Genomic DNA, 22,544 nt, shown 5'->3' on the forward strand with positions numbered 1-22,544 from the left:
AACGACACCACCCCTGGTGTTGAGTGACACCAATACCTGACGGCAATTCGAAGACCCAACTTATTGATGTTTTGAAGATTTCCAAATTTGGCCCAGAACTTTCTCTTATTTCTAAAGAAGGCCCATCACTTTTTAGGTCATATATATAGTTTTAAAGGTCATTGTTTAGACCTAAGCTTGTAGAGACTATTTTCCTCATCTCTTTTGTACTTTGGGATCAAAACCCTATGGAGACTCCCTTTGGAGAAGATCTTTTTTACTCTTTCTCTTGCTATTATTGATTTCTTATTCAGACTTTTATTTGTGTTCCTTTAATAATGTCTGAGTAATCACCTTATTAGGTTTAAGGAGTCTCAATAGGAATTTAGATTGAATAGTAGATCAAAAATCCCTTAGGAATATTCTTAGAGTTCTTCATCTTGATTATTCTTACTTCTAGTTTTATTTGATCATCTAGAACTTGAATCCAGACAATAGATATACCCGCCATAGGTATCTGTTATCAAACTATTATTTGATGAGCCTGGTTTATAGGTGTGTAATAAGAATCAGACTATCTACTAAGGTGAACAATTGGACTCTATTAGAATGCATGTTAAGTCTAAGATCTCTCGGCTTCTCTGGTTATTCTTAGCTATAGGCATAGGGAGTTTCGCAGAACGCCACCGGTTATTCCAGGAATGAGTCTAGAAGGTTCTTGAATATTAGTTTGTTTGATGAGACGCATCGATGAAAGCGTGGTGGATATAGTTGTGAAACTTAGGTATGAAATCTAGAATGTGGTGTAGGCTTGCGGAGAAGTACATGTTTGTTAGGATTTGATTAGAGCTGCTAGGCATATGGATTTGGTTAGACTGATCAAGGCAATAGACTAGAGAATGTTGGGAGTTTCTGTGTTTTCAAACCTCTTCCACGGGTTCGGCTTTTGTGTTTTGCTTGAGGGCAAGCAAAAACTAAGTCTGGGGGAGTTGATATAACCCTATTTTTACTGTTTTTACCTATGATTTATGTATACGTTTTAGAGTCTATTTGTTATTGTACCTTCATGAGACTATCATCTCTAAAAAGTGCATAAACACCCTGCACACAATGCAAAAGCAGAGCCATATGAGCTAACTTTCAGATTTTTGCAACAAAACGGTTTGTTTTGGTTATTGTACCTTTTAGGCCGAACCAGCAAGTATGATGAATGCACAATTAATCATAAAAAGATTGACATATTGCAATCCCCATGTAACACGATACATCTTTTTACCTGAATCAATCAAGCAAATACAATTCTAGTTAAGTGTTTTTGTTTTTTATTACGAGAGAGTGATGGAGAATTTACCATAGATGAAGCCTCCGAGATCTCTATAACGAATGTGTCTTTTGCCACCAAACTCATGAAGCTTGGCGATAAGAGTGTTTGCGTAAAGGGAGATTGCAGTAGCAAGAATGAGACCAACCACACCACCAATCCAACCCAAAGGAACCATGACTGTCCCAGAATATCCCAACACATAGGCACTTTTTATACTGGTTGTTAGAACAAATGCTACCTGAAACCATGAATCTTTACAAGTTCTTCAACACTTAAGCTTTCATACACATGCAACACTGAATAGAGTATATATATCCTTTGTCAACTATTTCTATATTCCTCATCCACTCATTTTTCATCCCAATGTAAATTCAGAGTAATATAAAACAAAAGAAAAACAGAGTTTTCATAGCTAAGAATTTGGGGAAGACAAAAATTGATCAAGAAACTTATTGAAAGTTCACATTCTTGAATCATCAAAGACAACAGTTTCCAGTTTCCACTATAGGGCACCGCCAAAATCATCAAATCATCAAAGACAACATGTTTTGGAAAGTAACATCATTTTAGTTCCTTGATGTTTCATATTTCACCAGCTGAAACATGCATCAACAGCTTGTCGGGTAAAAGCAAGTAACAGAGTATCATTGAAACTAACAAAGAAGACAAAAAGCTAAAAACGACCCTTTCAATTCCCGGTCTGTGTATTATTTCTCAAGAAAAGTTTAATGACAAAAAGGGGCATAAATTCCCCAATAATAGAAGAGTTTCTTCAAGAAACAGCTCGAGATTACGCAATAAACGACAAGTAGATTCACCAAAAACGAGCAGCAACGAACAAAAAAGAGAAATTCCCAAAAATAGCACTAAATCAAGTTTTATGGACAATACTAGCACACCCTCTATAAACTTCCAAAAATAGCATTATTTGATTTATTATGAAGTTTTTTTTCTAAAAGTATTATCACTAATTTATTTTTTCAATAATAGCATAATTTTATATAAAATCTATTCAACCAAAATAAATTTAAAATATTAAATTTGGGTTCTCTATTTCCAATTTAAGGTATATATTTCAACCATTTAAGAGAAATTTTGATTCATTTTAATATTAGTGTATGGTATTATATTTGGGTTTTCTATTTCCAATTTAGGGTATATATTTTCACCATTTAAAAAAAAAAATATTTTAAAATTAGTTTGTGGTATTATATTTGGGTTCTCTATTTTTAATTTAGAGTATATATTTCCACTATTTTTTTAAAAAAATGATTCAATTTAATATTAAATTAGTGTTTGCTCTCATTTTTGTGTAGGGGATTGACACAAATGGTACTAAATTTTTTTCTTATTTAATTAATTTCTAGAGGATTAAAAATTTGCCGTTAACTTTGAGTCTGATAAGCTAGTTCTTAAGAAACATGGGGTGTATCTGGGAAAGGGTTTTGTTAAGGGTGGACTGGTCAAAATGTCTGTAATGACAGTCTTTCCTAAAAATGTAGCTTCTGTTGTTGAAATGAATGAAAATCCTATTGCTTACTTGGTTGAGTCGTTTATTACTTGGCATGAACGTTTAGGACATGTCAATTATAAAACAATGCGAAAAATGCAAAACATGAATTTAATTCTGAAATTCAAAACTAACCAAGAAAAATGTGAAGTATGCATGCGTACATGCAAAACTCACAAAAACTCCCTCACCACGAGTTGAAAGAATTACACATACTTATGTGATTTAAAATATGTGCAAACTAGAGGTGCTAAGAAATACTTTGTTACCTTCATAGATGATTGTATAAGATATTGTTATGTATATCTATTGCATAGCAAAGATGAAGCTCTGGTAAAATTCAAGGAATTTACACTCGAAGTAGAAAATTAACATCAGAGAACTATTAAAATAGTTCGAAGTGATAGAGGAGGAGAATATAATGAGCCATTCAATGTATTTTGCAGAGAAAAAGACATTATACACAAAACAATTGCTCCCTATTCACCAGAATCTAACGGAGTTGCGGAACGAAAGAATCAAACTCTGAAATAAATGATGAATGCACTGTTGCAGGAATCTGGGTTAGCCCAGAACATGTGGGGGAAGCTTTGCTTACCACTAACTACATCCTCAATAGGATACCACATAAGGTGACTACAAAGTCACCACATGAACTTTGGAAAGGTACAATACCCTCGTACAAATACCTAAAGGTGTGGGGGTGTCTAGCAAAAGTGGTTGTACCACCTCCCAAAGAGGTCACAATTGTGCCTAAGACCGTAGACTGTATCTTCATCGGATATGCGCACAACAACAGTGCTTATCGATTTCTTGTTAATAAATTAGATTTTCCAGATATCCATGAAAATACAGTTATGGAATCAAGAAATGTATCATTCTTTGAAGATATTTTTCCTTGTAGGAAAACTCAAAAACGAACTCGTGAACAACGAGATTCAACAACCTCGGAAGCTGAGGAAAACACTTTGGGTACTATTACTGTTGAAGAAACAGTAAAGCAACATGAAGAACAACCTAAGCGGAGCAAAAGAGCTCGCAAAGAGAAATCTTTCGGTGATGATTTCTTGATGGCGTTTCTAGCTGAAAACGTACCAAGAACTTATTTAGAAGCCATGTCTATCCCTGATGCATCTTAGTGGAAGGAAGCAGTCAATACTGAGATAGACTCTATCTTGCAACATCATACTCACGAGATAGCAGATCTACCCCAAGGTTCTAAACCATTAGGGAGTAAATGGATTTTCACTATTAAAAGGAAAACGAATGGTGATATTGATAGGTACAAGGGTAGGCTTGTGGTACAAGGATTTTGACAAAAAGAAGGTTTAGATTTCTTTGATACATATTCTCCGGTAACGAGAATAACTTCAATCAGGATGCTCGTAGGCATTGCAGCCTTACGAGATCTTGAAATACATCAAATGGATGTAAAAACAGCTTTCTTAAATGGAGATTTGGAAGAGAAAATCTACATGAAACAACATGAAGGGTTTGTTATCCCAGGACAAGAACACAAAGTGTGTAAACTTGTGAAGTCACGATACGGACTCAAACCAGCTCCTAAGCAGTGGCATGAGAAGTTTGACAGTGTTATGATGTATAATGGTTTTACCATTAATGAATGTGACAAATGCATATATTTCAAATTTACTCCAACAGGGTACATTTTGTTATGTTTATATGTAGACAATATGCGCTCATCTTGGGGAACAACACATATATCATAAATAAAACGAAAAACATGCTCAAAGATATTTTTAAATGAAAGACATGGGTCTAGCGGATGTTATTTTGGTATAAAAATCATCAGAATTGATGAAGGTCTTACTTTGTCTCAAACCCACTATGCTGAGAAGATACTTGATCGTTTCAAGCATTACTCTAATGGGACTGCAAAAACTCCAGTAGATCCTCAACTTCACTTGATCAAAAACTCTGGTGAACCTGTGCAACAAGTGGAATATGCAAGAGTAATTGGTAGTTTAATGTACTTGACAAACAGTACAAGACCGGATTTAGCGCACTCTATAAATGTACTTAGTCACTACACAAGTAATCCAGGACATAAGCATTGGAAGGCTATAACTAGAGTTTTGAACTACCTACGTTATACAAAAGATCATGGCTTGCAATATGGTAAAGAACCCGCAGTTTTGGAAGGTTACAATGATGCCAACTGGATCGCAAATTCCAAAAACTCTAAATCCACAAGTGGATACATCTTTACACTTGGATGTGCAGTAGTATCCTGGAAATCTAGCAAACAAACTATGGCAGCGAAATCAACTATGGAATTTGAATTCATAGAATTGGATAAAACTGCAGCGGAAGCCGAATGGCTCCGTAATTTCTTGATAGACATTCCAGTGTGGGGGAAACCTGTGCCTGCAATACGTGTACACTGTGATAGCCAATCAGCTATAAGCATGGCACAAAGTACCCAATATAATGGTAAATCTCATCTCATCAGACGACGACATAAAACCATTAGACAACTTATCTAAACTGGAGTAATCACGATCGATTACATCAAGTCAGCTGACAACCTAGCGGATTCATTTATAAAAGGTTTGAATCAAGATCAAGTTGCAAGATCATCAAGAGGAATGGGTTTAAAGCCTACCACCTAAGAGGAAGTTTGATGGTAACCCCACCTACAAAGATTGGAGATCCCATGACATAGGTTCAAAGGGACAACTAAATCAAACTAAATCTGGTCTAAGCAACTGAGAGACTGTCGTGTCTTCCTAGTTCCTAAAATGATGTACAGTGCCTAGGGATGTTAATATGGGCTTATAATTTAGGGCTGGCCCGAATCCGTTAAAAAAAATATAAGCCCTAACCCTCATAAAATTAAAAAAAAGATTTTGGGCTAAGATAAAGCTATACTTAAATTTTTATGGGCTAAAATAGGGTTGGCCCTATTACACTTTTATTATTCTCTGTCCTTTTTTTTTCTTTTCTCTTTCTCCCAATTCCCAAACGCGTCTTCTTCAACTCTTCTTCTTCAATCTCTTCTTCTTTGATTTCTTCTTCTTTGATTTCTTCTCTGAAACCATAAGAGTGGAAGATTTGATCTGAATATATAGAGAAACAAAAGCTTGGTGAAATAGCAACAACCCTAATTTTTCAATCCCTAAAGGTGAAGTTTTTGTTCTTCTTTTTCTTTGATTCTACTCTTTTTCGTCACAATAGCAAAATATTTGATCTGGGTTGGCATTTTGATTGAAGAATTTTGGTGGGTTCGTGTTAGATTTTGGTGGGTTTAGGTTGGTGTTAGATTTTGGTGGGTTTAGGTTGGTATGACAAATATCGTGTATTGCTATCTCATGAAAATACAGCTTTATGTTGATGTAATTAAATTTTTTTATGTAGTATGGATCAACAATCACTGGAAAGAATTGCTCTTCTAGAAGCTGAAAATGAACGCACGGAGATGGAGATGAATGCTGAAGTTGAAACTCAAGGGCAGAACCAAACAGAAAGTGTCACTCAACCATGTCAACGAGCTAAACGGTTACGTAAAAAACAGAGAGCTTTGTGTTGGGATGAATTTACATCCGTAGGAATAGAGGAAGATGGAAAAGAAAGGGCTAGATGTCACCATTGTGGTATTAAGTTGGTAGTAGAAAAGTCATATGGAACATCGACTATGAACCGCCATCTAACACTTTGCCCCGAAAGACCTCAGCCTGAAACTAGACCTAAGTATGATCATAAAGTTGATCGAGAGATGACTTCTGAGATAATAATATATCATGATATGCCTTTTCGATATGTTGAATATGAAAAGGTGAGGGCTAGAGATAAATTTTTAAACCCGGACTGTAAGCCTATATGTAGACAAACAGCTGCACTCGATGTGTTTAAGAGATTTGAGATAGAGAAAGCTAAGTTGATAGATGTTTTCGCTAAACACAACGGTCAGGTGTGTTTAACAGCAGATTTATGGTCGTCTCGAAGTACAGTGACAGGATATATTTGTGTAACTTCACACTATATTGATGAATCATGGAGGCTAAACAATAAGATATTAGCTTTTTGTGATCTTAAGCCTCCACACAATGGTGAGGAAATAGCTAAGAAAGTTTATGATTGCTTGAAAGAATGGGGTTTGGAGAAAAAGATATTAACAATCACGCTGGATAATGCTTCTGCGAACACTAGTATGCAAACTATTCTTAAGCATCGACTTCAGAGTGGTAACGGGCTATTGTGTGGAGGAAATTTTTTGCATGTGAGGTGTTGTGCACATATATTGAATCTGATTGTGCAAGCCGGGTTAGAATTAGCGAGTGGTCTGTTGGAGAATATCACAGAGAGTGTAAAGTTTGTAAAAGCAAGTGAGTCAAGGAAAGATTCATTTGCAACTTGCTTAGAGTGCGTAGGGATCAAGAGTGGAGCTGGGTTGTCTCTAGATGTCTCCACTCGTTGGAATTCAACCTATGAAATGCTAGCAAGAGCTTTAAAATTTAGAAAAGCATTTGCTATTTTGAATTTGTATGAAAGAGGTTATTGTTCTTTGCCTACAGAAGAAGAGTGCGATCGTGGAGAGAAAATATGTGATCTCCTGAAGCCTTTTAATACCATTACCACATACTTTTCAGGAGTGAAATATCCGACAGCCAATATTTATTTCATTCAAGTGTGGAAAATTGAGTTGTTGTTGATGAAATATGCTAATTGTGATGATGTTGATGTAAGAGAAATGGCTAAGAAGATGCAAAAGAAATTTGCAAAGTATTGGAATGAATATAGTGTTATTCTAGCTATGGGAGCTGCCTTAGATCCAAGACTAAAGTTGCAGATACTTAGGTCAGCTTATAACAAAGTGGATCCCGTCACGGCCGAGGGAAAGGTTGATATTGTGAGGAATAATTTGATTTTGCTTTATGAAGAATACAAGACTAAATCTGCAAGTTCTTCGAACTCTTCAACCACACTTACTCCACACGAGCTTCTCAATGAATCGCCACTTGAAGCAGATGTGAATGATGTAAGTATAATAATATATTTGAATATCTTTCACTAGTTCTTGTTTTTGTTTAACTAATTGTGTGTGTATTTGTGTATTTACAGGATCTTTTTGAGCTTGAAAGTAGTCTCATATCTGCTTCAAAAAGTACCAAGTCAACTTTGGAAATCTATTTGGATGATGAACCAAGATTAGAGATGAAGACTTTCTCTGACATGGAAATTTTAAGCTTTTGGAAAGAGAATCAACATAGGTATGGTGATTTAGCTTCAATGGCATCTGATTTACTTAGTATCCCAATCACCACAGTAGCATCTGAGTCTGCTTTCAGCGTTGGAGGACGGGTGTTAAATCCTTTTAGGAATCGTCTTCTTCCCCAAAATGTGCAAGCATTAATTTGCACCCGCAATTGGCTTCTTGGATATGCAGATCTTGAAGGTAAAATTGTAATTTGAAGTTATAAAACTTATATAAATCATTGTCTTAATTTAACTTGTATCATTAAATTGCAGGAGACATCGAAGAACTTTTTGCTGAAGAAGATAATGATGCTACAAAGATGACAAGTAGTTCAGGAGTTGGAGATTCTAACATATGATGAGAAGTTTTTTTTGCTCAGTTTTTTTTTGGACAAATATCAAACAATGTTTTATATTTCAGCAAAATGACAAAAAACAATGTTTTATATTTTGTGGTGTTATAGTGTTTCCATTTGATAATAAACAATAGTATTATTATCTTATAATTGTTTTTGTTTGAAAAAACCTTCTCTTTAAATAAATAAAAAAACTTAAGGGCTACAAAGGGCCAAAAAAGGGCTCAACCCTATTTTAAATTTTTTTAGGGCTTAAAAAGGGCTAGGATTCACTTAGGGCTGGGCTTAAAATAAATAGGGCTGGGTTGGGCTGGAAAACCCTTTTTAACATCCGTAACAGTGCCTCCTGTATGTTTAAAGGTTAAGCATTTGCTTTTAATGATTTGAATCTAGCTTTGTAAGATATGTGAAATACTTACATGATACTTCTTTAAATACAAGCAATGTGAGAATATGTGAGGCTATACTCTCCAAATTCACTCATGATTAACCTGGCATGTTCAAGGCCACAATGAACACAAACAGAGAACCTCGTTCTACAAGAAAATGAAGCTGTGTTATACTTGCTGTCTAAGTTTGCATCAAACTCCGGATGGTTCAAGACATCATGTTCACCATCTGGCCGAGTAAACTCGACATGTACTAACAATGAGTAGGTTCAAAGCTAAAAAACGCCACCAACTCATATACAGTTAGTTTTTGTTTATACTCTCGAAGGTCTGTCTAGTCTAGCTAGTTGGGTCAGTCCTTAGGATTAGTAAAGTCGTCATATGTTTAGACTTATTTCTATTCATGTGGGGGATTGTTGGAACTTTTTTGACATAAAACTTTTCCGGTGATTTTCCGGCCAAATTCCGGGCAAATGGCTGAACGGAATTGTCGGGTCATTAGTGCATTGGAAAGCTGGTAAAGAGTACTACAAATCGGTATACTCATACGTCAAAAATGGAGTTGTATTGAATGAGAAATAAGGGTGTAAAGTGGGACACTTGGGCCAAATTCCGTACCGAACAGAACCAAATCGGGCTGAGCCGGGCTGCGAGTTGCCGGGTCGTTCCGTCGTCGACTCAAGGGCTGTCGGGCTTGCAGACCGTCATGCTGGTGAGTTATTGGGCTTGTTGAGTTGAATCTTATTGAAATATTCTTAAAATATTTCATATTCTCATGATAGTCTCAAAATATATCATGCATATCCTGAGAATCTCACAAAATTCTATCTCCCTCTACTATATAAAGAGACCCAGCCTCTCATTATTTTTCAAGCTCTCAAACACAAAACACTCTAAATTCTAAAGTCTCTCCTCTCTCTTGCTTCTTAAAAGTAAGTTCTTAGTTTAGTAGTTTTGAGAGTATATCGTAGATAAGTTTGCTTGAGTCTAATACTTGTGTGCTCGGGTATTAGTTCGTGATCGGTTGTATCTTGGGATTCATAAATCGTCATGTCCAAAACGCACTTACGGCCGATTTATTGAATTAAGGAAAAAAAAATCATATCTTGCCTCCGTGATTTACTTTCTGTCCTTAATTATTGTTGTTGTAGTTTTATTATTGTTATCGTTATCTTAATAAAATTTATACTTGTTTCTCAATTCGGTTTTTGGGCTCGTACAAATATCTCCATCGCGTTCACATGTGTAATTGACAATTTACAAATGACTGGATTAAGATACTATTTGATCAATTTATCTAGATAAGTTTCATGTCATTTACTTAGACCACCCTTAATGGTAGTCTATTAACAGAAACTCTAAAAAAAATATATTATAGAATAATCAAAAGCTGTAAAAAAAAAGGGAGAGAGAGTGAACAAAAATCCTTATCTAAGAGTATTTATCACCAAAAAAAAACATGTGTAACGTTATTAGTAATTTGTGTGTATTAACAAAATAAAATATAATCATAACATTAATATATTATTACGTTTTGGTTTTTAAAAAACTCTTACATTTTCATCTGTTGAAGATGCTCTTAAATATCTTTGTTATTTTTACTTGGGTTGTGTATGATTGAGACGCGAGAGTATTAATCTCTCTTTTTCTTTTTTTATAACTATTGTCAATCTAGAGAGACTACAGCCTACATAATAGGAATAGGAAAGATCCCAGAATATACGGATTTATATTACATGGAATGAAATTCGTAAAATTAACACGTAAAATATGGAAAAAAATGTCAAAAAAATCACTAACTTTCAAATTTGGAACGAATTAATCTTGAACTTCACGAAAGACAAATAAATCATAAAGTTTTTGTTGTGTTTCAAACTAAATGACAAAGTTATTGTTAACTTGCCATTTCATTCATATCGTTAAATAGGTTAACAAAACGTTTTACGGCGTTAATGTCTCGTTTATTTGCTCGGTTAAAACAAAACGACGTCGTCTACTTCAACTTTCTTCTTTTGTTTTCTCTTCTTTCGATTTGAATTAGGCTGAGGAACATCGTTCGTCTCCTCGCCAGATGGGATTCGAATCGATTCGGCTTTTAAAGGATTTGAGATAATAAAATCAACTTGGGGATTTAGAGTTTAAATTTGTTTCAACAAACAAAACGACGTCGTTTGTGTATGCAATAAACGACATCGTTTTGTTCTAACAAAGCAAATAAACGGAACATTAACATCGTAAAAAATCTTGTTAATCTATTTAACGACATGACTCAAATGGCAAGTCAACAAAAACTTTGTCATTTATTTAGAAAGTGAACAAACACTTTACGATTTATTTTTATTGTGTGAAGTTCAAAATTAAATCATCCCAAATTTGAAAGTTGGTATTTTTTTGATATTTCCCCCCGTAAAATATGGTCAAACGTAAAATATATATTCTTTTATTTTTTTCTTGCAAAACTATTTCAGATATATTTGGAGTTTCGAACAAATATTTTCCCATTTTATTTTATTCAAAACTGGAGCAGTTTTCTAGAGTATATAAATATATAATAAATATTAATCTTGGATTCTATTACTGATTAAAATTTTAAAATAAATCTTTCATGCTTGGAAAAAAAAAATCTTTCATAATTTTTTTTGCTTTCACAAGACTAATACAAAATTATAAATATATGTTGATATGGAGTAGTACATATTACAAAACATTAATCTTTACTATAAAACATAACCACATTAAATAAAATGCGTTTTTATCTAAATATAAAACTAACTAAAAAGATTTATGCATTTGATATCAGAGCCAAGTTTCGATCTTGGGACCTGTGGGTTATGGGCCCACCACGCTTCCGCTGCGCCACTCTGATCTACTTGGCAAGATTGTAAATATGAAATCTATAATCGTAATTCAACATATATTTAAGGACTGTTATAACATTTCTGTTTCTATTTTAGAAGATTAATTTTAGTATTTTACATACTTTCTTATTTTTAAGATACATGCATATTTAAAAACATATGACATTTGCCTAAAATATTTTTGATCTTGCTAATCCGGAGAAAGCAAAATAAATCAAGAGATTGCTATGCCTTTAGAGAGGTTTATTTTAAGATCTTTGAGAAAAAAACCATCAAAACAGAGAGAATAGATAAGAGATCTAGATATGTAGTCAAATACCAAACCTGCATTCCTCCAGAAGTAGCTTATATGTTACTTCAACGAAACATCCATCAAGTTAAAGATTCAACCGACTGGAACGTTAATTGCATATATCTATACCTAATTAAACACTCACCAAAAAGAGAATGTAGTGTGGCGCATTGCATAGTTTTTTATTGCAAGGAATGTATGTAGTCTCGCTGATTGGTATAGGTAAGATATAATAATCATTTCATGGGAGTGGTAAATTGCATTCATTATACATTGTAATAATCAGTTCATGGGAGTTGGTGGGAATAGAAGACACCTTAAGGACTTAAGTATTAGTGGAAACAATGTAGGTTCAAATACCTAAAGAAGGCATTGTACATGAACATAAGTTTATATCATTGATCACTTGATTTCTGGTGTCCAACTTTTCTTCACAAAGCAGAGGATAATCCAATGTTATGCGAATAAACGAGCGCAAAGAAAAATGTGAAAGAGATTTTTTTTTTTGTTATAACAAAGAAACTTAACAATAAAGCATTAAACTAACGGTGGAAACTTAAAAAACCATGTTAGTATAAGAAACCTCAAGAATACAAACATCCGTTAAGTATCAGATATAAGTATAATCAAATACTTATTGTCTTTGAGAAGCAATAAGAAGCTTGGTTAGTGTTTTGGAGTCAAATATGACTAGATGTCATGTATATGATTAAGTATAAGAACTAGAACCGCACACTACAAAAAAGTCTCCATTGATAGCATTACGGCATAACACGGTTTACTGAACTGCTATTAAGGTTTACCTGTAATTTTTGTATTCATATGATAGCATTTTAGTGACGCTAAGAAATAGTAATTAATACTATATCAATTTGCTTATACTATGAAAATGTTTTCATTAAGCGGGAAATAAAATCATTTAGTCCGCCTAATATCTGTCTGAATACTTAGTCAATTTCACACAATATCACTTATTTTGCCCCAATTTCTCGAAAACCCTAGTACCAACTATCTCTCGTCAATCTCTCTCAATCCGACAATTCGCCGTGATTACTCTCTTCTCCGCCGTCCTTGAAGGTAGCCGCAAGACCAAACCTACCGTCGACCCTATTTATGTCGTTCTCTTCCCGTGTTGAGCTCCAATCGAAGGCATGTGTGGCTGAATCTATAGATCTCTTTCTTTCTTTAATCTGCCTTGTTTTCTTTTAGATTTTGTGAATCTCGACAACATATGTGTTTGATTTTGGTTTCTTAAAGTCTGGATTAAAGGATTTCACTGATTCGATTCGTCACTTTTTTCCTTTCGCATGTCTTTGTTCTTTGCGATGGATTAAAGTTTTGCTGCAATCTATCTATTGGTTTGGTTTGCTTTAGGCGTAGCTAGATAGATAGGAAGTAATAGGTTGCTTTCAAGATTGAAATTTGTTGGTTTGATGTCTGAAATTTGTGAGATTGAGACAAGATTTGCTTCTGTTATTGTCTAACACAATTGGTTGGTCTAGTAAGTTCACAATGTCATTTTGCATGTCCTTGTTCTTTGCGATGCTACAATCTAAGTATTTGGTTGCTTCCAAGATTGGTATTTGTTGGTTTGCTTTAGGCGTAGCTAGATAGATATGAAGTATTTGGTCTAAAATTTTGTAAACTAAGACAAGTATTGCTTATGTTATTGTCTGACACAATTGGTTGGTTTAGGAAGTTCTAAATCAAACACATGACACTTGATATACTGATTATGTAATTTTGTTTTGCAAGTTTTGGTGCTTGAAATAATGGGAATTTGGAGCTGATCTTAGTCTCTTCTCACACGACAGGTTTGTACCATCTTCTCCTCACTCTTGTACATTACTGTGGGTTTTGTCTGCTTTGTGTTATTTATAATTGTTTGATTTGTTACAATTATGTTGATTGTGTTTGACGCAGTTTATTGATCTGTTCTAAGATCAATTCACATTGGTTGTTTGATTGAGTTCATATATGAGTTTGTTTTATATATTTGCTAATAGGTATGAATATAAATGGCTTTTATGATGTCTAAAGAGTATTTTATTAAATCTGAAATTGTTTTTATGGTACTATATAAAGGTTTCAAAACACTGTTATAATATATAATGATTGACAAGGACTGGGTGCACCTCTGTAGGTTAGTTTTTTTATTTATAAGCTCTGTAATTAGGATTTTTTTTTATTTTTTTTTTTTAATTTCCCTTTTGACTCTTTGTTAAAGAGTTGATTTAGTAAATGAGAGAGGAGCTACAAATTTTGTCTGAAATGTGGCTGCGGCGATGGGAGACATTGATATGATTGTCTGTCCTTGCATTGATTGCCGTAACATAGATCATCACTCAGGCAGTGTTGTAGTTGCTCATCTGGTAACAAGGAGAATGGACGAGGCTTACAAGATGCGGTAGTTTGGTATCATCATGGAGAATTGATACCAATGGCTGAATGTGAAAGCAATCACAATCAGTGGAATGATGAGATTGTCGGGTTATATGAAGCTGCTGAGTTTGTGGATGAGGAGTTTGCTTGAAACTTGAGATTGCAGAGGGTGATGACAAGAAAGAACATGACTTCCTTGCAAAGATTGCAGATGTTGAAACGCCATTATATCCAACTTGTGTTAATCACATCAAGCTGTCTGCTATAGTATCCTTATTCAGACTTAAGACAAAGAATGGCTTGTCTGACAAGAGCTTCAATGAGCTGATGGAGACATTGCCGGAGATGCTACTAGAGGATAATGTCTTACACACCTCACTATATGAGGTGAAGAGATTTTTGAGATCCTTTGATATGGGTTACCAGAACATTCATTCGTGTGTTAATGATTGCTGCTTATTCAGAAATAAGTACAAGCTGCTTGAGAACTGTCCTAAATGCAATGCTTCAAGATGGAAGGCTAACATGCACACTAGTGAATTAAAGAAAGGAGTCCCTCAGAAAGTATTGCGGTATTTTCCAATAATTCCAAGACTTAAAAGGATGTTTAGGTCTGAGCAAATGGCTAAGGATCTAAGGTGGCATTTTAGTAACAAGAGCGACGATGGAAAACTCCATCACCCTGTTGATTCAGTCACATGGGATCAGATGAACAACAAATACCCATCATTTGCAGCAAAAGAAATGAATATGAGGCTTGGACTTTCTACTGATGGATTTAATCCATTCAATATGAAGAATACAAGGTACAGTTGTTGGCCTGTTTTGCTTGTAAACTACAATATGCCACCAGACTTATGCATGAAGAAGGAGAACATTATACTTACCTTGTTAATTCCTGGTCTTCAGCAGTCGGGCAACAGTATTGATGTTTATTAGAGCCACTCATAGAGGATCTATGCCAGCTATGGAATTATGGTGAGTTAACATATGACGCCTATAATAAAACGCTTTTTACTCTTAAGGCAATGCTCCTATGGACGATAAGTGATTTTCCTGCTTATGGGAATCTTGTTGGCTGCAAAGTAAAGGGTAAAATGGGCTGTCCTTTATGTGGGAAAAATACAGATTCTAGGTGCTTGAAGTTTAGCAGAAAACATGTGTATATGAGCCACAGAAAAGGTCTTCCACCATCACATACCTATAGGGGAAAGAAGTCATGGTTTGATGGACAAGCTGAACACGGGAGAAAGAGAAGGATATTTAGTAGTCACGACATTTTTCAAAACCTGAAAATTTTCAAAAACACTTTTGGAAATCTAAAACAAGCTGCAAGAAAGAGAAAACAGAAGGAAATTTCTAGATTAGACTCTGACAGTGACGATCTGTCTAGTGAGTTAGAAGAAGAAGAAGAAGTAAAAGTTGATGAGGAGGAGTTATCTAGAAAAAGGTCAATTTTATTCAAGCTACCTTATTGGGAGGAACTCCCTGTAAGACATAACCTAGATGTAATGCATGTGGAGAGAAACGTGGCAGCGAGTATTGTATTAACTTTGTTGCAATGTGGAAAATCAAAAGATGGTCTTAATGCTCGTAAAGATTTGGAGGATCTTGGTATTAGGAAGGAATTGCACCCTAAAATCAGAGGGAAAAGAACATACTTACATGCAGTAGTTTGGTCGTTATCAAAGGCTGAGAAGAAGATTTTTTGTAGGTGACTTTTTGATTTCAAAGGCCCAGATGGGTACTGCTCCAACATATGCAGAGGAGTATCACTAGAAGAAGGTAAGATCACCGGATTGAAATCACATGATTATCATGTGTTAATGCAGCAGCTTCTTCCCATTGCACTTAGAGGTTTCCTACCTAAAGGTGTCCTAGGGTAACAATTGTACGCTTATGTGTGGTTTTAACAAGTTGTGTCAACGAGTAATTGATAGGGAGCAAATATTGCTAATGGAGGCTGAGATTATAGAAACTCTCTGCGTGTTTGAAAGATATTTCCCTCCAAGTTTCTTTGATATAAAGGTACACTTGACGGTTCATCTAGGAAGGGAAGCTTGACTAGGAGGACCGGTTCATTTTAGATGGATGTATCCGTTCGAGAGGTACCTGAAAGTAGTAAAAGATTTTGTCAGAAACACTGCAAGACCAGAGGGGTTCCTTGCTGAGTGTTATCTAGCTGAAGAATGCATTCAGTTTTGCAATGAATTTTTGAAAAAGACGACAAAATTTCAAGAGACGGTGGACATAAACATTGAATATGAGAACAACTCTATTCTTGAGGGGCGTCCAATAACTGCACGCAAAGGAAGTTGATATGGTTCAAATTACCTAGAACTACTCTATCAAATAAGAGATCAATTGCAGTATTTTAGGATCAATTCACGGAGTTCTTTTGTTCAAACAATGAGTTAAATACCGAGATTAAGCTAGCAGGGTAGTAGTAAAAATAAAAGAGAACAAAGTAAAAAAACAGCAGATTGATTGTGTTGTAAACGATTTAATAAAGAGCTAGGAACAGGGTATTCTCAGGAAACTATTGATTAGTAGATCTAATGAAAGCTAGGTTGTTATCGAACCATTCTTAAACTCAAACTCTAATTATGGAATAACAGGTGGGCGTGCCGCGAAACTCCCTATATCTATAGCTAATAATAACTGGAGAAGCCTAGACACTATCAACCTAAATATGCATACTTAACGAGTTCAATTGTTCATCTTAGTAAATAGGCCGATTCTTATTACACACTTATAAACCAGACTCATCAAATAATAGATCCAACTACAGATACCTATGGCGAGAATACCTATTGTCTGGATTCAAGATCTAGTTAATTACTCTAGATCTAGCATTAGGCATAATTAAAGATGAAGAATTCTACAGATAACCTAGCAAAGAGGACAATATACTAAACCATATGAATCCCTAATGAGAAATCTATTCCTAACAACATAATTGAGATAGAAAGCTTAAACACAGTAAATAGAGAAGGGGAAAGAAGGGATCTCTTCACTGTATAAAGATCTGAATGAAACTCTGAAAACAATCGATGAATAGCTTATGTCTCTCACAATAGGGTTTGCAATGAACTTGATAAAAGACTTGATAAAAGAAACTTAGGTCTAAAAACAATATATATAGACCCTAAAAACGTCCAGGGACTAATAATGCAAATAGGAAAGTCTTCTGAGGCAAATTTAATCTTCTGTAAACTTGAAAGCGTCTAGGGTTTTTGCTAGGTCGAAACTGGTGTCGATCGACACCAACAGTGTGTCGATCGACACTCCTCGCTGATTCCTAAGTCTAAAATTGTCCTTAGCTTCCTTTTCCTTAGATCTTGCTCCAAAATGTCTCCTTATCTCCATTGTTGTCCAATTGCATAGAATACCTGAAAAGACACTCAAAAGACTCGAGAAATAACATAAAGACTCAAAATCCTATACCTAAAACATAGATAAAATTGGTGAAAATCGGGTTATATCAACTCCTCCAGACTTAGCTTTTGCTTGCCCTCAAGCAAAACACAAAAGCCGAACCCGTGGAAGAGGTTTTGAAAACAAAGGAACTCCCAACATTCTCTAGCCTATTACCATGATCATCCAAACTAAGTTCATATGCCAAACAAGTCTAATCAAATCCTAACCAACATGTACTTCTCTGCAAGCTTACACAACATTCTAGATTCCATACCCAAGTTCTACAACTATATCCACCAGGCTTTCATCGCTGGGTCTCATCAAACAAGCCAACATTCAAGATCCTTCTAGAGTCATTCCTGTACTATACCATAATAAATTGACCATTCTTTATATATATATATATATATATATTTTTTTTCTTTTTTTCTTTTTCGGTGTTCTTTCTCTCCGCCAGACTTATTCTTTTAAGAGAGTAAACAAAGGGGAACTCGCATACTGGATCAACACCCTCGGCATTTTCCAACCTTTGTAATTGATCATTCCAAATAATGTATAATAATGGAGTCATAGGAAACATTCCTACCCCTATACACTATCTGAAAGTCGTCTCAATCTCTCATTATATTTTTCTTTTTTTAAGGGGAGAGGAACATATTCTTTTTATCACATTGGTCTCAATATCAGGTATGAACAAGGAGTCAAGATCTATGAATACTCACCGTTTGAAGAGGTAAAAAGAAGAGCAGTGAGATTAGCTCCAGCCTTAGTGGTTGAGTTGGAAACTAGGATATCCTAAAGTGTATTGGTTTGCCGTCTAGATTTTCCAATAGTCGGATTGACTCGAACCTGCAGCACTCATCAATCAGGCAATAAACATGAGAAATATAGATCATGATTCCTAACTAAACTAAAGAATTTTTTTTTTTTTTTTTTTTTTTTTTTTTTTTAGTAGAGAAGAGAAAGAAATAACCAAATGAACTTGCAAAATAAGAAACAAAAATAAAAGAATCATTAGTAAGAACCTCCCCCAGACTTAAACGACACTGTCCCCAGTGGCATTCAAATCCAGAGAAAGCGGGAAAAATAAATCAAAAATAAAAGAAAATAAAAGAAAGGGAAAAGAAAAATCAAACTAGTGGGTTGCCTCCCACTAAGTGCTTGTTTTGAGTCTATAGCTTGACTTGGCGGAGTTCAGGATGTGGGTGGAGTGGTGGTAAAGGATTGTTGCTGCCTCCTTACCTTCCAAGGCGGTGTGTAAACGGATCTGGTCGGAGTAACTTCTGGTGTCGATCGACACTCAGTGGTGTGTCGATCGACACTCTTCTCGTCACTTGCAAGAACAACAGGAGAAACAAGCTTTAAAAGAACTCTAGGCTTGTTATCTTGTGAAGCCGTCTTCGAATAATCCAAAAAATTAATCAAAGATAAAAGATGAGAAGAGAGAGAAGAGAACTTATCACAGAGGTCCTCAAGTGGTGTGGGCTGAAGAGAATGTGCAGAATCATCTGTCTGTGAAACCAGAGGGTGTCGATCGACATGGGTAGGGGTGTCGATCGACACCGTTGCTCTACAACTCTCATTGGCGAGCTAAACGTGTTGGAGCGTTGTGTGTGGCTCTGTGGTGGGATTCTGATGTCTGGGGAGGTGTGTCTGTGCTGGAGGCAATGCAATTGATAGGCTTAGTAAGCTCTGAACCATCCATGCCAAACTCCATCTCCAAATCACAAACCTTGAGAGAGATTCGCCCTCTCTTCACATCAAACCTAGCACCAACTGTAGCTAGGAATGCTCATCCAAGGATAAGGGAATCCTTGGGTTCCTTCTCATAGTTCAGGACAACAAAATCAGCAGGGATAACAGAGTTACCAACCTTAACAGGAACATCTTCAAGGATTCCTTCAGGGATTCGCTTGGAACAATCCGCGAAAAGAAGAGTGATGCGAGTAGGTCTTTAGTGAGTCATGCCTAGTCTCTCAGCAACAGACTTGGGCATGAGGTTGATGCTGGATCCCAGATCACACAAAGAGCGGTTGAATCTGCTTGTGGAGATAGAGCAATCAAGGACAAAGCTACTTGGATCTGGAAGCTTCTCAGTGGTCTGACCAGGAGTAATGGTGCGGATTCAGTCAGCTATGTCTACTCTCTGTGCCTTCTCCTTCTTGGCCTTAGGCAGCATGATTGCACTTATGTCTCTGGTAAGCAGCTTAGCTTCATCTAAACTAATTCCATTGTCAAGAAGTCGCTTGACATACCTGTTGAGTGAGGCGGAAGATGTCTCTGAAGCATCCTTAGGAAGAGTATGGAGGATCTTCTCCATTATGGCCGTGCACTTAGCAGCGTGAATCTCCTGCTTAGAACGATGCCTCCTTGGATACGGGAAAGGAGGAGTATAAACAGACTCAGGCTACATAGGTATTTGCACCTCACAAGGTGCCGTCCGGATCCAGTGTCGATCGACACTGGATGGGTATCGATCGACACCATCGTATTGAGTCGTTTCTGACAAAAGGTTCCCGTATGGTGTCGATCGAACTGGATGGTGTCGGTCGACACCACCTCTGCAACTGCGAGCTTCAACTCGTCTTCAGTGTCCAATTCCTCCCACACATCATCTCCTTCTATGATCAAGATGGCATTGCAGCTCTTCCTTGGGTTAGCATCAGGATTACCAGGAAGAAACCCCTCTTGTCTCTTGATAGATTGTGCAGTTTGAGCTACCTGTACATCTAGCTTCTTCAAGTGAGAGCTCAGATTGTCGATCTTCCCATTAAGATCTGTGTAGACATCATAAAACTTGCCATTGAACTCCACAACAAGCTTGTTTGGCTCTCCTGAATCTGCTCAAGCATCGATTTCATTCTTGTCTCTGCTGAGGGTGGAGGGGGGGGGGGGGCTTGGTAAGTTGAATTACCATAGTTCCTTTGAAAGCTGCTTTGAGGAAAGGTCTTCGGGAAAGCACGCTTTGGAATGTAGTTGGAGGAACCCTGGTTCCCTGTAAACCTGTTGCCACTGAAGTTGCCCTGGGGCTGCCCAAACTTCCTGTATCCCTGACCATCTATATAGAAAACTCCTTCCTCTGACTCAGGCTCAGGCTCAATAGTCTCTTCTTCAGCTGCAAAGTGTACATGCTTCTTCCGTGTGAGCAAGTTATGAACTGAATCCAGCTTAGCATTCACCTCTGCCATCTGATTTCCTGAAAAGCTCCTGCAATCTTCTTCCTCTCAAAATCAGCATTCTTGGTATTGTTGCTGCAAGCAAGGTTCTCTATAAGGGCTGTAGCAACAGCTGGGTAACGTGTATTGAAGTTACCATTGCTCACTGCATCTAGAGCCATCTGGTATCTCCAATCAACTCCTCTGAAGAAGGTACCTAGAAGTTGTACCTCACTGAAACCATGATGTGGGCAATCTCGTTGGTATTCCTTGAACGAACCCAAGCATCGTTGAAAGCTTCAGCTGGACCTTGTGTGAAGGTAGACAGCTTGTTTCTCAACTCCTCAGACTTAGCATCATCGTAGAAATTGTTCAAGAAGGCTATCTTGATGCTTCTCCAAGTCTTGAGAGAACCTGCTTTAAGTTGCTTCAGCCAAGAAGTTGCTTCCACAGCAAGTGAATAAGGGAAGAGCTTGCACAGTAGGTAGTCCTCTGAGACTCCATTTGCCTTGATGCTCAAAACAAGATCCTCAAATCGCTCTATATGATCCATTGGCTGCTCATGAGATAAGCCATGGAAAGGATGCTGGCCAACTAAAGCAAAGTAGTCAGGCTTCAGCTCATAGTCGTTTCTCTGGAATGGTGGGGCTACAATTGCTGATCGATTAGCATAGAACAGATCTGGCCTGTTGAAATCCCCAAGAGTACAACGTGGTTCCGCAGCTGGAGGAATAGCTGCATGAATCAGGTGTTGGTGTCGATCGACACCTCTGTTGTGTCGTTTGACACCGATTGCATCCGCGTGCTGCTCCCGATGGTGTCGATCAACACCCAGTTGGTGTCACTCGACACCGAGCCCTGCTGCATCTCTAGCAGCTAATTGCGCATTGAGGCGCGCCTGATCCTCATTGGCGTCCTTAAGTAGGATGAGTCCATGAGCATCCAATCTCTGACTAGCCTCATTCTAGGCTTGGCCATCCACATCTCTCAAAACTCCTTTTGCATCTGCTCTGATGACTCTGTCAGCCATTGCTAATTTCTGAGTTTTTTGGTTGGTGCGTTCAAGTTTTCCCAAGTCGAGAACAGACAAGTTGATAAGCTCCTTCTGTTTTGTACTCCTTGTTTGCCTAGGCATACACCTGAAACACAGAAAAGAAGAAAACAAGAAACGCGTGAGTAACAAAATAGAAGTAAAAACTAGACGAAATCTCTCAACAAAACTCAATAACGATTCCCAAGAACTTCGGCAACGGCGCCAAATTTGATATGGTTCAAATTACCTAGAACTACTCTCTCAAATAAGAGATCAATTGCAGTATTTTAGGATCGAATTCACGGAGTTCTTTTGTTCAAACAATGAGTTAAATACCGAGATTAAGCTAGCAGGGTAGTAGTAAAAATAAAACACAACAAAGTAAAAAGACAGCAGATTGATTGTGTTGTAAACGATTTAATAAAGAGCTAGGAACATGGTATTCTCAGGAAACTATTGGTTAGTAGATCTAATGAAAGCTAGGTTGTTATCGAACCATTCTTAAACTCAAACTCTAATTATGGAATAACCGGTGTGCGTGCCGCAAAACTCCCTATATCTATAGCCAATAACAACCGGAGAAGCCGAGAAACTATCAACCTAAATATGCATTCTTAACGAGTTCAATT

At 36.6% G+C, this 22,544-nt stretch overlaps 1 non-coding gene and 5 pseudogenes across 6 annotated transcripts; 3 read left to right on the forward strand and 3 right to left on the reverse strand.

The window, feature by feature from the left end:
- Window positions 1-1,037: 1,037 nt before the first annotated feature.
- AT1G42090 lies at window positions 1,038-1,651 on the reverse strand (annotated as a pseudogene). Its single transcript has one exon.
- Window positions 1,652-2,649: 998 nt separating this feature from the next.
- On the forward strand, window positions 2,650-5,440 carry AT1G42100 (annotated as a pseudogene; the record flags this gene model as incomplete). Its single annotated transcript has 1 exon — window positions 2,650-5,440.
- An 812-nt stretch (window positions 5,441-6,252) lies between these two features.
- Window positions 6,253-8,389, forward strand: AT1G42110 (annotated as a pseudogene; the record flags this gene model as incomplete). Its single annotated transcript has 1 exon — window positions 6,253-8,389.
- A 3,180-nt stretch (window positions 8,390-11,569) lies between these two features.
- Window positions 11,570-11,641, reverse strand: AT1G42120. Its single transcript has one exon. It is a non-coding gene; the product is annotated as a tRNA-Met (tRNA).
- A 2,482-nt stretch (window positions 11,642-14,123) lies between these two features.
- Window positions 14,124-16,611, forward strand: AT1G42130 (annotated as a pseudogene; the record flags this gene model as incomplete). Its single annotated transcript has 1 exon — window positions 14,124-16,611.
- An 864-nt stretch (window positions 16,612-17,475) lies between these two features.
- Window positions 17,476-22,056, reverse strand: AT1G42140 (annotated as a pseudogene; the record flags this gene model as incomplete). Its single annotated transcript has 1 exon — window positions 17,476-22,056.
- Window positions 22,057-22,544: the final 488 nt, after the last annotated feature.

The sequence above is a fragment of the Arabidopsis thaliana genome (genome assembly GCF_000001735.4).
Source record: "Arabidopsis thaliana chromosome 1 sequence".
Lineage (NCBI taxonomy): Eukaryota > Viridiplantae > Streptophyta > Magnoliopsida > Brassicales > Brassicaceae > Arabidopsis > Arabidopsis thaliana.